This window comes from Lemur catta, chromosome 2 (assembly GCF_020740605.2).
Source record: "Lemur catta isolate mLemCat1 chromosome 2, mLemCat1.pri, whole genome shotgun sequence".
Taxonomy (NCBI): domain Eukaryota; kingdom Metazoa; phylum Chordata; class Mammalia; order Primates; family Lemuridae; genus Lemur; species Lemur catta.
In genome coordinates this window covers 48,962,937-48,976,156 of record NC_059129.1, presented here as the reverse complement: position 1 = coordinate 48,976,156, position 13,220 = coordinate 48,962,937, and the positions used below count along the sequence as shown (strand labels likewise).

Below are 13,220 nucleotides of genomic sequence, written 5' to 3'. Positions count from 1 at the left end.
GAGGAGGAGGACAAGAGCAAGAAATAGTCGCAGTTGTTTGAGATCTGTGTCTTCGGAGGGCTCAGAGAGGCCGGCTGGGAGGGGAGGAGGGGAAGGGCGGCAGCGTCCGGGCTCGCCCCCTGCCCAGCAGTTTATCCTTCCCTCTCCCCTGTTCTGATTCTTCACAAACCTGGGCAAGCCCTGCCTCTACCCAGGTTTCACTGTAACTAGCCTGGCAGCTCCTTTGCCCCTTTCTCACTGAGGGAGCGAGAGCCGGTGCACCTGCCCCGACCACCATGTGCCCGCCCCCGTGCCCCGTCCCTAATACCCAGCCCCCAATGCCCCGCCCCGGTGCCCCAATGCCCCGCCCCCAATGCCCCACCCCTAATACCCCGCCCCTAATGCCCCGCCCCCGGCACCCCAATGCTCCGCCCCTAGCCCCGCCCCCGTGCCCCGTCCTGTGCCCCGTCCCCATGCCCCACCGCCGGTGCAGACCTTCTCTGCGCAGGTGGGGCCTTGCGGGCCTCCTCCCCTCCCCACCCACTCACTCTGTGGCCTTGGCAGTAGTGTAGCGGTTAACATCCAGAACTCAGAAGTTAGACGGGGTGCCAATCCCAGCGCCACTTCTCATCCGCTCTGTCGTCTTTGGCAAGTTACTTAACTCCCCGTGCCTCACTTTCCCCATTAGAAAATGAGAATAACAGTAAGACGCCTCAGAAGGTAACCGTGTGGATGGAAGCAGTGAGCCGTGCACAGCGGTTGGGGCAGCGCCTGGCACCCGGTGAGCCCTGAGTGTGAGTGACGGCACCTCTCTCAGGGAGGCCTCCGCCGTATCTAAAACGGCAGCCCCTGGCCCCGCGCTGTGCACCTCCCACCTCCCTTCCCTGCGTTTTCCACAGAGACTCATGACCGTCTGAGAGGCTATATCGTCCACATATTTATCATCTCTCTCCCACAGGCTGTGAACTAGCAGGGCATTCTCGTCCATCATTCATTGCTGTATCCACAGAGAATAGAATCACGCCCTGCACACAGTAGGCCCTTGTAATAAAGAAGGAATATATGAAACTTAACTTACTAACTGTATACACTTAGGCAAGTTATGTAACTCCACATGCCTCGATTTACTCATCTGAAAAGTGGAGGTGATGCCTACACCCCCACATTAATGTGAGGATTAAATGAGAAAACATTTGTGAATACGCCCACTCCAGTCCTTGGTACACGGTCGATGGATGCTGGTGGATCTGAGGGACCAGTTTCAGCCTGACTCAGCCAGGGTATGAAATGGTTAATCTCTGACTCTGGTCACCCAGGCAAGGCGAGGCTGGGCTGCAGAGCCACTGGCGGCTGTCCAGGTGAAGGATAAATGTCAGGGGTGTGTGCCTGCAGAGCTGGCCTGGTCCTGATGTGGTCTTGACCCAGGCAGCTGGAGTCTCTGGCCACCCCCTCCTGCTGAGAGATGCTGCCTGGGCCTGGAGCACTTAGGAGCACAGGAGCTGAGCGGTGGGAACCTCCGCCGGCCCGGGTCCCACGCCACATCCTGGCCTTAGGGGAGGTGGGCCCAAGGCCTGGACTTGCTTCCCAGCTATTCCCAGGCGGCCTGCTCTCCTGCTGGCCCAGCTGGGCTGCCTGAGCCAAAGGGCTGCAGGGGCAGGTCTGTCCCTCAGCATCGCCTCGTCCCCATCCACGAGGAAGAAGACTCAGGCCTCAGCACAATAGGGTCTGGACTCAGGGCCGAGCTCTGTCAGCCCTGAAGCCCACCTGCCTCCTGGGGGAGGGAGTGTGTGCAAAGAGCCTCATGTGGCCAAGTCACAGAGAGGACACACTGAAGCACAGGAACTCCAGCCAGGGCTCCCTGCACTTCAATTTATCACATGTTGCAGCTTATCCGCAGCTTCCCCAGGAGTCCATCCCTCCCCATGTCCAGTCCAGAAAGAGATGAAAACAGATAGGCACAAGCCTCAGGATGGATGGCGGCGAAGATGAAATAAATGTAGCCCAGCGTTTGCCCCGGGGGTTCATCCATTCCACAGTCACCTGTGAACCCCACTCTGTGCCAGGCACTGTGCACTGTAAGGAATGAAATGGTGAATGAAAATACAGACCTGGCTGGCAAACATGCCTGCAGGTACAGCTGGCGAGCAGTCCAGGTGGGGGCAGGAGCTCCGTGGTAGAGCCACCCAGGAGTGGCAGGAGCATAGGTGAAGGGTCACCAACTCAGCCCGAGGAAGGAGGGAGAGCGAGGAACCAGCCAGGGTAGTACCACGGTGCTTCTGGCAAGTTAACAACTTGGGGAAAAATATAGGAGCTAATAAGTGGAGAAATGATATTTCTCGACAAGCGGTCAGCTCAGAATAGCTCCAGGGAGGATGCCAGCCTCAGCCCCCATCCTCTCCACCTTCAGGGACTTTTGCTGGAAACTAAACCCTCTGAGGGCAGGGACAGGGCTCAGTGTGTATCCTCTGTGCTTAGAGAGGTGACAGACACATACGTTGTGGGCACTCAGCAACTGCATCTGAGCGAACCAATGAGTAAACAAACATCCTGGACGTAAGATCACTGCTGGCCACTGACATTCACAAAAATTTCTATGGCCCAATATCTTCTTGGTATAGGAATCTTCACAGGCTATAACTCTCTAACTGATGCCAAAAAAAGACGCACTCAGCCTTCCACATGGGCATCCTTCAAGGGGGCAAACAGAAGGGTTCTGTCTGTCTGCCAAAGTGCTGCCAGCTTCCCCTACACAGTCACACTTCTTCAGCATGCCCCGGGCACAGCCACAAGAATCACACACCACTGTGGACAATGGCCAGGAAGAGCAGGCAGTTGTGCCAATGTTTGTGGCTTGGTACCTACAGAAAAACAGGATCATACTGTGCTTGCTGCCCACAAGCAGTCACAGGCACATGTGCAGGCCCATTCACACACCCCCAAAATGCATCTCCCTGTCCCAGTCCCCTGCCATGGACAGTGGTACACAAGCAGGAGACGCCAATGGGAGTGGTCTGTTGAGACGCCAATGGGAGTGGTCTTTTCAGACACCATCCTGGCCCCAGGGTTAATTAATCATCCAAACACCCACCACTCTCGTTTTCTTCCCAGGGAAGAACTGTAAAAAGCATAGGTTCCCCTCATGTTTCTGTTATTCAGTCACGAAGCCATTATTTAATGAGGACCTACTATGTGCTGTAGACCTACTCTGTTGTTGGGACTATGCTACGGTTCGCATGTCTGTGCTCCCTCCAAAATTCATATGTCAAAACTTAATCCCCATTGTTGGTGGTAGTAAGAGGTGCAGCCTTTTGGGAAGTGATTGAATCATGATGGCTCCACCCTCATGAATAGATTAGTGCCTCACAAAAGGGTAGAGGGAGCTAGCTTAGGCCCCTTTTTGTCCTTCCATTCCTCCCACCATGTGAGGACACAGTGTCATTCCCCTCTGGAGAATGCAGCAACAGGCATCATCTTGGAGGCAGAGAGCAGCCCTCGGTAGAGGCAAATCCTGCCAGCGCCTTGATTTTAGACTTCCCAGAGTCCAGAATCATAAATTTCTGTTGTTTATAAATTACCCAGTCTGTAGTACTTTGCTATAGCAGCCCAAACGGACTACAACAGACCAGGAATACAAGATTGAACCTGTCAGATCTTTGCATTCTGGAAGCTTAAAGTTTGGGGAGAGGCAGACAGAACAGTGGTCGTCAAACAGTGTGCTCAGGGCTCCATCGGGGCTAGGCCTGCAAGAACAGAGGTGAGGCAGAAGCTCACCTACCTGAAATTGCAGGGGGGTTAGAGAAGCTTTACAGAGTGGTGATGTTGGAAGTGGGTCTTGAAGGACAGCGAGGGGTTCACCAGGTACGAGCCTGCAGGCAGTGAGAAGGGAAGGCTAAGATGCAATAGCAGGGCAGGCGGTGCTTGGCGGCTGGAGCGCAGACGACCTGAGAAGCAGGCCAGGGTGCAGACATGAGGGGACCACGCTCCTTGGATTCTAAAACTGGACCTGGATTTTCCAAATTCTGCTTTGGTTAATTAAGGGAATCCATTCTCAGACCAAGCAGGCCAAGGGGAAGCATCGTTCACACCAAGACAGAGGCCCTGAAGAGCAGCCAGGCATGGGGACCCCAAGGAGCAGAGTCGGGGAGCATCCTCCACCACTGCCTCTGAAGCTCAGGGGCCCCCATCCCAGCAGGCACAGGGCCACCTCCATGAGCCTCCCCTCAACACACACACACACACACACACACACACACACACACACGCACACACACACACACACACACCCCGAGCCAAGGCACGAGTGAGAACCGCTCTTCTCTGGGGTGGCAAAGCACCATCCCACAAACTCAGACCAATAATCTGAGTCTGCTATAGACTCCCCCCTTCAGCTCCTGGACAGCTGTGCCCCCTTTTGAAATGTCACTCCCCTCACCTGCATGGGAATGAACTTGACTCCTCCTGTCTCTGACAGGACCTGCAGAGGGGCTCCCACACGGCTGTGGGGCGGCACAGGAGCTTGAGAGTGGAGGTGATGATCACTATCAAGACCACTTTACAGGCAAGAAAGCTGAGGCCCAAGAAGCAGGCCCCGGCCCCAGGATCCACAGCAGGCTCACCACAGAACCCTGTCTAGAACCCAGCCTTGAACCCAGCACAGAGCTCGCCTCCTCGTTGCCGCTACAGGACAGTGGCAGACAAACGCTGGTTTGGTTCTTGGTTTCCCCATAGTTTCTGCTAAAGATAGTGTATGGAATGGAAACAACTGTAAAAACAAAAAAATTCTAGAAGTCTTATCCAAGATGCATTCATGAATATTTCTCCTAAATATTATGAGCTCTGGTAGGGTCCCATATATAATGCCTCTTTTTTCAGGTGATGTTCCCTAACATTCCAGAAATTAATTTTCTCTTTGAAGCCTGGAGAATATGTAGAAACCTTTTTTTTTTTTCAATACGGGAAGGTGTGCCTAACGGTTACTCCAAAAGGTTTGGATGTGCAAAGCTGAAGTTATAGAAACCTGTGAATACTTATTATCATTACTTGCCTACCATTAGTATGATTTTTCACACTTCACTTCTGGTTTTCATGTATATTTTCCTTAATCTCTGTGTGTAAATAGGCCTAACATGAAGTGAGAAAAATTATCAGCAAAAGCAGAAAGCAAACAAACCAGCCTGGTGTCCAGGGACTTGGGGAGTTTAGGAGGATCAGGTGGCATATTGGATATGTTCTCCAGGGAAGAGGAGCTATTGGTCATACCAGCTACACAACCAATTACCAGAGGATTCAGTTGGAAATGCAAAAAATTAAAATAAAATAAAATAAAATAAAAAAGAAAGAGTTGAGACTCTTCCCAACCCCCCAGTGGCTTCTCTCCAGCATTAGAACATTACAGAGATGCTCACCTCTTGAGAGACTTGCTGTCCCCAAATGGCCCCAGCTGCTTGCTAAGGCGGCATTGTCCTGTGAGTGATGAAGTTCTCAGGCAGGGAGCCTTGAGAGTCCAGGCGGGCAAGGAGAAAGCTCACCAAATTCAAACAAATATCTGCCATCAACTGGTAATTATTTGAACTAGTTACACCAGACACCAAGAGTTGGCCTTAGAACCACTTTCTCCCCAGGCCTCTTCTCCCCAGCCTGAGCAGACGCCAACCATGTTTGTTATTCCTCCCCACTGTCTTTTCAGGCAGCTGGATCCCAAGCCAGCAGGCAGAAGCTGGACTTAGATGCATGTCCAGTGGGGAAGCAGGCCAGGTTCCCTGAGCCAGGCATGGGATAGGCCTTATCTAGTATTTACCAGCACGCCTACACCTTCGGGACACATAAAATATGAGCGTTGTCCTCATTTCCCATTAGAAATTGGGAGTTCCCAAAGCCCACATAATTTGTGCTGGGCCATTTAGCAGTGGCAGAGCAGAGCCGGTCTCTCTTCTACCCTGTTCTACCCAGGGGCACCAGGACCACCGCACGCTGTGTTCAGGGTGGGAACTGCAGGAGAATCTCGCATCCAAGGGGAGGCAGAACCCACCCTTCCCGTGGGCACGTGCACCCTGGAGAGCATGCACAGGCTCGACACTCGGCACAGACACGGGGTGCAGGGGGCCAGTCCTACCTATGCTCCCTCAGCCCCCGGAGCCCAGGTCCCACCTGCCCGATAACACCCACGGTTGGAGCTGTGGGGGTGCAAACCCAGCATCCCTCCCAGGCCCCACAGAGTGTGTGAGCAGGTGAGAGGGTGGGCTTGTGTGTGAATCTACAGCCAGGCCCAGGAAAGCGCCCCTCAGGCACAGCTGGGCCACTTCTATGGGAGTATGGTTAATTATTTTTCCCTTAAGGAACAAAAACCCTTTTTAAATTCACATCAAGGCTTTGCATGGATGAGCAGGCTCCCTGAGCAGGGCTCCCCCTGAAGCCGCCCCAGGTCACCTCTCAGGACTCTCCTCCAGCAGCCTGGCAGTTGGGATTAGCTGGCTCTGGAAAAGAAGGCTGGCAAGTCCCAAGAAGGTCTCTGTGTCTCCCTCCCCTATCCTCACCCAGCTGGCCTCTCTCCACGGCCCTCACCCATTCTAAACACGCCCTGGATGGGGAAGGAGGCGGCAGAAATTCTGTACTCTGCACCCTGCCTGGAGCTGGCTGCACCCATGCGACTTCCACAGCACCGTCTTTTGCTGGGAAGGGTCCGTTGGGGCCTCTCTGGTTCATACATTCCGTCTCCCAGCTTGCGCTGCCGGCCTCCCTGCATGCCACACAAACTCCTCTGTCCCAGATCTGTAGAGCCATCTCTGTCAGGGATTTGGGGTTTGTTTTCTTAATTAACTGAAAATGCTAACATGGGAGCCCTGGAGCTGGCAGGGGCCTGGCCTTCAGCGGCTGCTAGGAAAAAATTCTTGCTTTGAAATCTGGATCTCTCATGCCCCACATGGGATGTCAAAACAAACAGGGACACTCGATCTGGAAGTGCAGGGGCTGGGGCAGGCTCAGGTTACAGGGCCAGCGATGGATTTAGCTACAGGATGCTTTAGTAGCCAACAGGTGATGAGATCCTGGCTTCCCAAAATGGCCCAGCTAGACCCCAAAAAGGCCCCTGCTGCGGCACAGGCTCTAGGGGACAAAGGGAGAGGTCACTAGGGTTTATGCCAACAATATTCACTGAGTGACTACTGCCTGGCAGGCACAGTGCTGGGGGTGGGGGAGGCAGCAGAGACGGCCAAGTTCTGTTGAGTCCTGTCCTTGAGGAGATAAGTTAGGAACTAATTACCAAAGTGTGGCATAAAAGGCCCCCAAAGCGAAATATTTACTATCAGGAGCTTTGCAGAAAATGTTTTCTGACTCTGAATGTAGAAGATGGCTAGGGCGGAGCAGGGTCTGAGAAAAGAAGACCAGGATGATTGCCCAGGACCAGCGGAGTGATGGTACTAGACAATAAGGACACACTGGAGTGTCACGCAAAAGCAGGTATGAGTGCCTCGTGGCAAGACCCAAAACCTCAGCAGGAGGAGGGAAAGGAGCTGGAAGAGGAGGAGGAGGCACAGGTCCTGAGTCTCTCATCTCCAGCCTCCTGCGCTGGGAGGGCATCCGATCCAGACAGGGTGCTTGTTGCCCAGCTCCATCAAGGGCCGAGGCAGCAGGCCAGTCTGATGTGCCCTGGATGCCCTCACGGTGGGGCCCGAGTCACAGCCACAGTTCCCTGCACCAGCGATCGTGCTATGGCCGTCTCACCTACAAGCAGGGCCTCAGGAGAGGTCGGAAGTTCTGAATGATGGGAGAACACCCATCTTTGGGAGGAAGTCACACAGTGCTCCAGGGAGGACCCACATTCCCCCTTTCCGGCCCAAATGGTCCCATCTGCAAAGGCCCAGAGAGAAGCACTGATTTGCTGGAGCTCAGAGATGCCACATCAGAAGCAGAGCTCTCGGATCTGAACTTGGATCCTTCCTCTCCTGACTTGCCCGTTCCTCTCTGAGTCTCCGGGCTAGGTCCATCCTGAGCCTGGTGACCAGGAGGCTGAAAGATTCAGAACCCCCAACTGCTTTGTCCCAGCTGAGTCCAGTTCACTCTGCTCCCAGGAGAGGGGGAGGTTGAACCATTTCCTCTTGGGAGACTCATACCCCACCTCTCCCTTCCTGCAGTAAAATCAGCATAGCCTTTCTTAGCCTTTAGTGTTTTGGCCCTTCCAAGCATACAATGTAGAACCCAGTTTAAGAAACAAAGCATTAGAAGTAAAAACTATCATTTTAGAAAACCACTTGGTGCCAACTTGCACAGAAACATAAACTTGGTGACTAAAATCTCATGCCCATGGTAGGTTATAGGGTGGTCACTCAGATGATTCAGAATGGATGCATTCAATTTTTAAATTATTATTAAAATGAAAACACAATGAAACATTCCTCCAGGAAAAGAACATCTCAAGCAGAGCTCTCAGGCCTGGGAGGAAACATTCACGCAGTTAGGCTGGCCTGGGCGCCTCTGAGTCGTGGTCCCAGTGGCATCTTCAGTGCCTACCACAATGGCTGGTATCATACGTAGGAGACCAGCAGTCCCACTTGGTTGAACAAACAGAAGAATGAATGAATTGAATGAATGAAGAGGTTCGAGTCCTGGCTCTGCAATTTACCAGCTCTGTGTCCTTTGGCAAGGTCCTTAATCTCTGAGCCTTAGTTTCTCCATTTGTAAAATCTACGAAATTATCCATGACTTAATGAATTACTGCATGATATGGTAAGCCATTGGCCCAGTGACCGGTGTATTCAAGGTATAGGAAAAATGGTAACTATTATTTTTACTTTTCAAAGATGGCTTTAATCCCATATCTAAAACATCCTTCTAGATCTTCACACCTTCCTAATTCCATCATGGCATTTTCTGTTTCAGTAAATCCCTAGCCCAGAGCCTGGCACAAGTGGGAGCACAGAGAACATCTGTCGAAGCAGAATTTAACAGAGAGCTTCTCTGATTTGGAACCCTCTGGCCTCTGGTTAGTGCCAAGGGCTACAGCTTCTATTAATAATATGCCCTGCCCCTCCACGGGAGGCCACCCCTTTGGCACACATCCTGGTCCTCCAACCTGTACCTGGGCATTCAAGGCCAGGGAGCTCACCTGTGTCCACATCATAAGAAATGGGGCTGGGTGGCCATCTGCTCTGCAGAGGGTGCGGTGCTGGCTCGGTCCCATCCCCCTGCTGCACAGACCTGTCTCCCATTCTCTTCCATGCCAGCTCTGGGCAGCGTGGGCCTCCCTCGGAGGCGCCGTTCCCAGGCTTCAGCAATAACAGGCCCTCCATTCTTCCCTGCCCTGGCAGACCTGCCACCTCCCACTATGACACTGCCTGCTGCTGCTCAGGGGCAGCTGCCCCCTGGCCAAGGGGACAATGCAGACCTCTTTGGGGCCTGGGGAACAAGCCCAGGGCCTAGTCTGTCCCTTACCCCAGGAGGAAGAGGAACTGGCCTGAGTCTCCTGCTGAGATGGATTTCCAGGGTCACTCACTGCACCCTTGCGTTGCAAAGGTCATTCAGCCTCTGGCATCTTCACAAACAGCCCTCACTGACCACACTTTATTTTCCCCAAATGAGGGAGAAATCTGGCATCTGTCCCTCCCCAGTCTTCACCGCTCAAGCCAGGCTCCAGCTATGTCTGGATGTCAACCCTCAGCTCCCGGCCTCAAGGGTGACAGCCACTGGGAGAGTTGGTGGGAGCCACCCCCAAGCTGAGGCTCACTATCACTGGGGCTCCCAGCCCCCACCTCTGTCTCCTCCTCACATCTGCCCATGGGATCCCACTGTGGAGAATCACCATAACTCAACCCAAAGTCTGCAATCGGCAATCCAAGGAGGAGGATGTAACCCGGCTTTCTTTCACTTACCAAGTTTATCCAGCTATTTTCCAACTTTCTTTTTAGGGATCCTGAGCTCAGTCCTCAAGAATGATCCTTTTATGTCCCAGCGCCAGAGCTGGGTGGTGGGAGCCCAGGGCCGCAGTGGGGGGCTGCAGACAGGGAGTCCTCCTGTGGGCATGGATTCCTGGGGGTGGGCACTTGATTGGAAGCAGCCCCCTCCTCTGGAGGCTCCTGCACTAAAATCCAGCCCAGGAGGGTCCCGGCCACACACAGCCCAGCACTGCACCCAGCAGGGGAGGCAGGGCCACTTTCTTGTGGAGTAGCAGAGTGTGTGGCTGTCTCTCTTAAAGGGACAGCCTGCCCCTGAGTCTGAAGCGGGTGGAAGTGCTAGAAAGCGAGGGAGGATGAGCCAGCATTCAGGGAAAAGCTCTGAGTGAGCACCAGGACCCTGGCTGAGCCCTGGCCTAGTCCTGAGGTCCTACAAGCTTGTCCCCTCTCCTGACATGCAGACCACTGAGACAGACAGACTCTTCCCCAGGGAAAGGTTCCCCTCCCGCAGCTCCTATGCAGGGTTAGACTCTCCCAGAGGGCAGTATGATAACCCAACACAAATGTTACTTACTGAGTGCAAGGCACTCTCCTAAGTGCTTTGCATGAAAACACTTATTTAGTCCCCACAGGAACTTTCTGAGGCAGGTACTATTATTATTGTTGTTGTTATTTCCATCTTACAGATGAGGAAACTGAGGCTTAGAGAGAGTAAATTGCCAAGGTCTCACAGGTAATGAGTGGAAAAGTTAGGATTTTAACAAAAATGATTCTACCGGAGTTCAACCACAAAGCTTCCCCTGGAAGAGTCCGGGGACACTGCACTGTCTCAATCCATGACTGCAGATGGGGCACCTGCCAGGGTCAGGTTCATGCCTTAGAGAGGGCAGCATCCCAGACGAGGTGTCTGCCCTCAACATGCTCACTGCAAGGAAATACACCTCCAGATGCTGACACCAGCCCTGTCTGGAGGGGGGAGTTATTTGTGCTTTTTTTTTAATCGTTACAGTTTTCTGTATTTTTCACATTCTAAAATAAAAAGTTATATTTTATAAAGAGAAAAAAATAAAGATTCCATATTCAATCTCCCACTCAAATATCTCAATCAACCCAGGCAAGACTAGAGCAAGAAGGTATTTGTATCCTACTCAGAAATGCTAAGAGGAAGGAGAGTAGCAAAGGTAACAGAACAGGGCAACAATACTGGGATTAAATCTATCTGAGCTAAGTTTTGCCTGGTATGGAACTATAGGTAGGTTTTAAGTAAAATCAAAGCAATAACTTCTTCTTTCAGCCAAAATTGAAATACAAAATTTGTTTTAAAACTTGGCAATTAAAAAATTAAGTAAGTCCAAGTTCCTTATGTGTTATCCAAGACCCTTCCTAATCTGATCATCAGCTCCTTCTGCAGCTGCCCCCGCACAGCCCCACCCACCCCACCCAGCAACCGGGCCGGACTACCAGAGGTTTCCACAAGCCTGTCCAGCACTCTGCCATTTGCACATGCAGCACCTGCTGCCTGGGATGCCCCTTCTCTCCTCCTATAAGTCTCTGACATCTTTCAAGACCAGGTTTAACTGCCATTGCTGCTGTGGGGCCTTCAACCCCCACAAGCAGAACTGACTGCTCCCTTCTCTGAGCTCCCACAAGCTTTGACCATTACCGGGGACTGATGTCTGTGTCCTCTCCAGATTCACATGATGAAGCCTAATCCCCAATGTGATGGTATTTGGAGGCAGGGCCTTTGGGAGGTGATTAGGTCATGAGCATGGAACTCTTGCTGAATGGGATTCATGCCCTTACAAAAGAAACCCCAGAGAGCTGCCTCTCCACTTCTGCCATCTGAGGACACAATGAGAAGACAGGAAGTCATCTAGGAACCAGAAAGCAGGAACTCACCAGATATTAAATCTGCAGGTGCCTGGATCTTAGACTTCCCAGCCCTCAGAACTATGAAAAATAAATGTTTGTTGTGTAATCCACCCATTCTATGATATTTTGTTATAGCAGCTCAAACTAAGACACCATCCAGAGCATGGTGTTAGAGCAGGCATCACAATGTATTCTAATTAATTTAGTGTCTTTATTGACTTTTCTATCCCCAACACCTAGCACCAAAAATATTTTTGGAGTAAGGTGGCACATGGTAATAATTATTATTATTGTTTGAGAGCATGTATAGCTTTCCAGATACTTCCTTATAAGTTATCTCATTTGAACTTTACAACAACTGGCCACGGTGGGTATCAGAAGTGTCAAACGGTAGTACTGGAGGAGGTAAGTTGTGTTTGAGGTCCTTGTAACTCTACCCTTCAGAGGTTGGGCTTGCCCACATAGCTTTGAAGGGCTGGCCAGGCTCCCCAACCTCCCCTAAATGCTCACGAATGTAGATTTCAGCTAGGCTGGACTGTTTCTATCCCACCCTCGCCCTCTGCATGCCTCCCATTGTTCCAACCCAACATATCCTTGCCCTCATCCCCCCCTACAGCCAAGTGGAGCACCAGTGGGCACAAGAGTGATGCTTCACAGCTAGTGTGTCGCCCGTATCTCTCTGGGCTAGTGAACACAGCATGGCCAGAGTACTAACGAGACCACAGCTTCAAGTTAGAATCTGGAATGATCCTGCCAGTCTCACAGGGAAAAACTCTGCCATGCAGCACTGGCTGTACCCAACCAGGCAGCCAGTACCCGACCTCTGACATTGGGGTCACTAGGAGAGGGCGTGGACCAAAGGTACACAGAATCTCTAAAGGAGGAGCCTTAGAGATCATGTTGCTCAACCCCCTCTAGACAGCCAAAAAAACTAGGGCCCAGACTGAGATGGACTTGTCAGAAACACAAAGTAAAAATGGTAGCAAAATGACAGCTGGCTCCTGAGCCCTTTCCAATGAGTCTGTTCAAAGCAAGAAAAAAGCAACTTAAAGGGTTTGTACTAAAAGGAAGTCACAAAGGCCAAATTAATTTGCAAGGCATTCTTCAAGTACACAACATACAAATGGTGTTTGAATGCAACACACAGAAAACATGCTATAAAGAAAACAATGAAGAGAAAACGAAGGAAGATAGTCAGTAATGGTATTCAAATTTAGTCTCCATAGGCCAGGCCATGGCATAAGCCAGCCCCTTCCATGACCTCTGCTATGGACAGAGTGAAAATGCTGGTCTAGCACTATTTCTCCATTGTGTCAGCAGAATGCATTAAAATGGGAATATCACAGATTGATTCTTTCATCCTCAGATAAAATTATTTACACTTGTGATAGTTATTGGTGCTTAGTCAAATATTGTTGGTCCCCACTCCTGGCCAGGCACATAGCACATTGTACTTCCTGGCTGCTAGTGTTTGGGTGGGGCCAC

General features: G+C 51.7%; 1 protein-coding gene across 1 annotated transcript in view; it reads right to left on the bottom strand.

Moving 5' to 3' along the window:
- DAAM2 (dishevelled associated activator of morphogenesis 2) overlaps positions 1 to 13,220 on the bottom strand; it is a 103,181-nt gene that overhangs the window by 65,641 nt on the left and 24,320 nt on the right. The window lies entirely within an intron of this gene.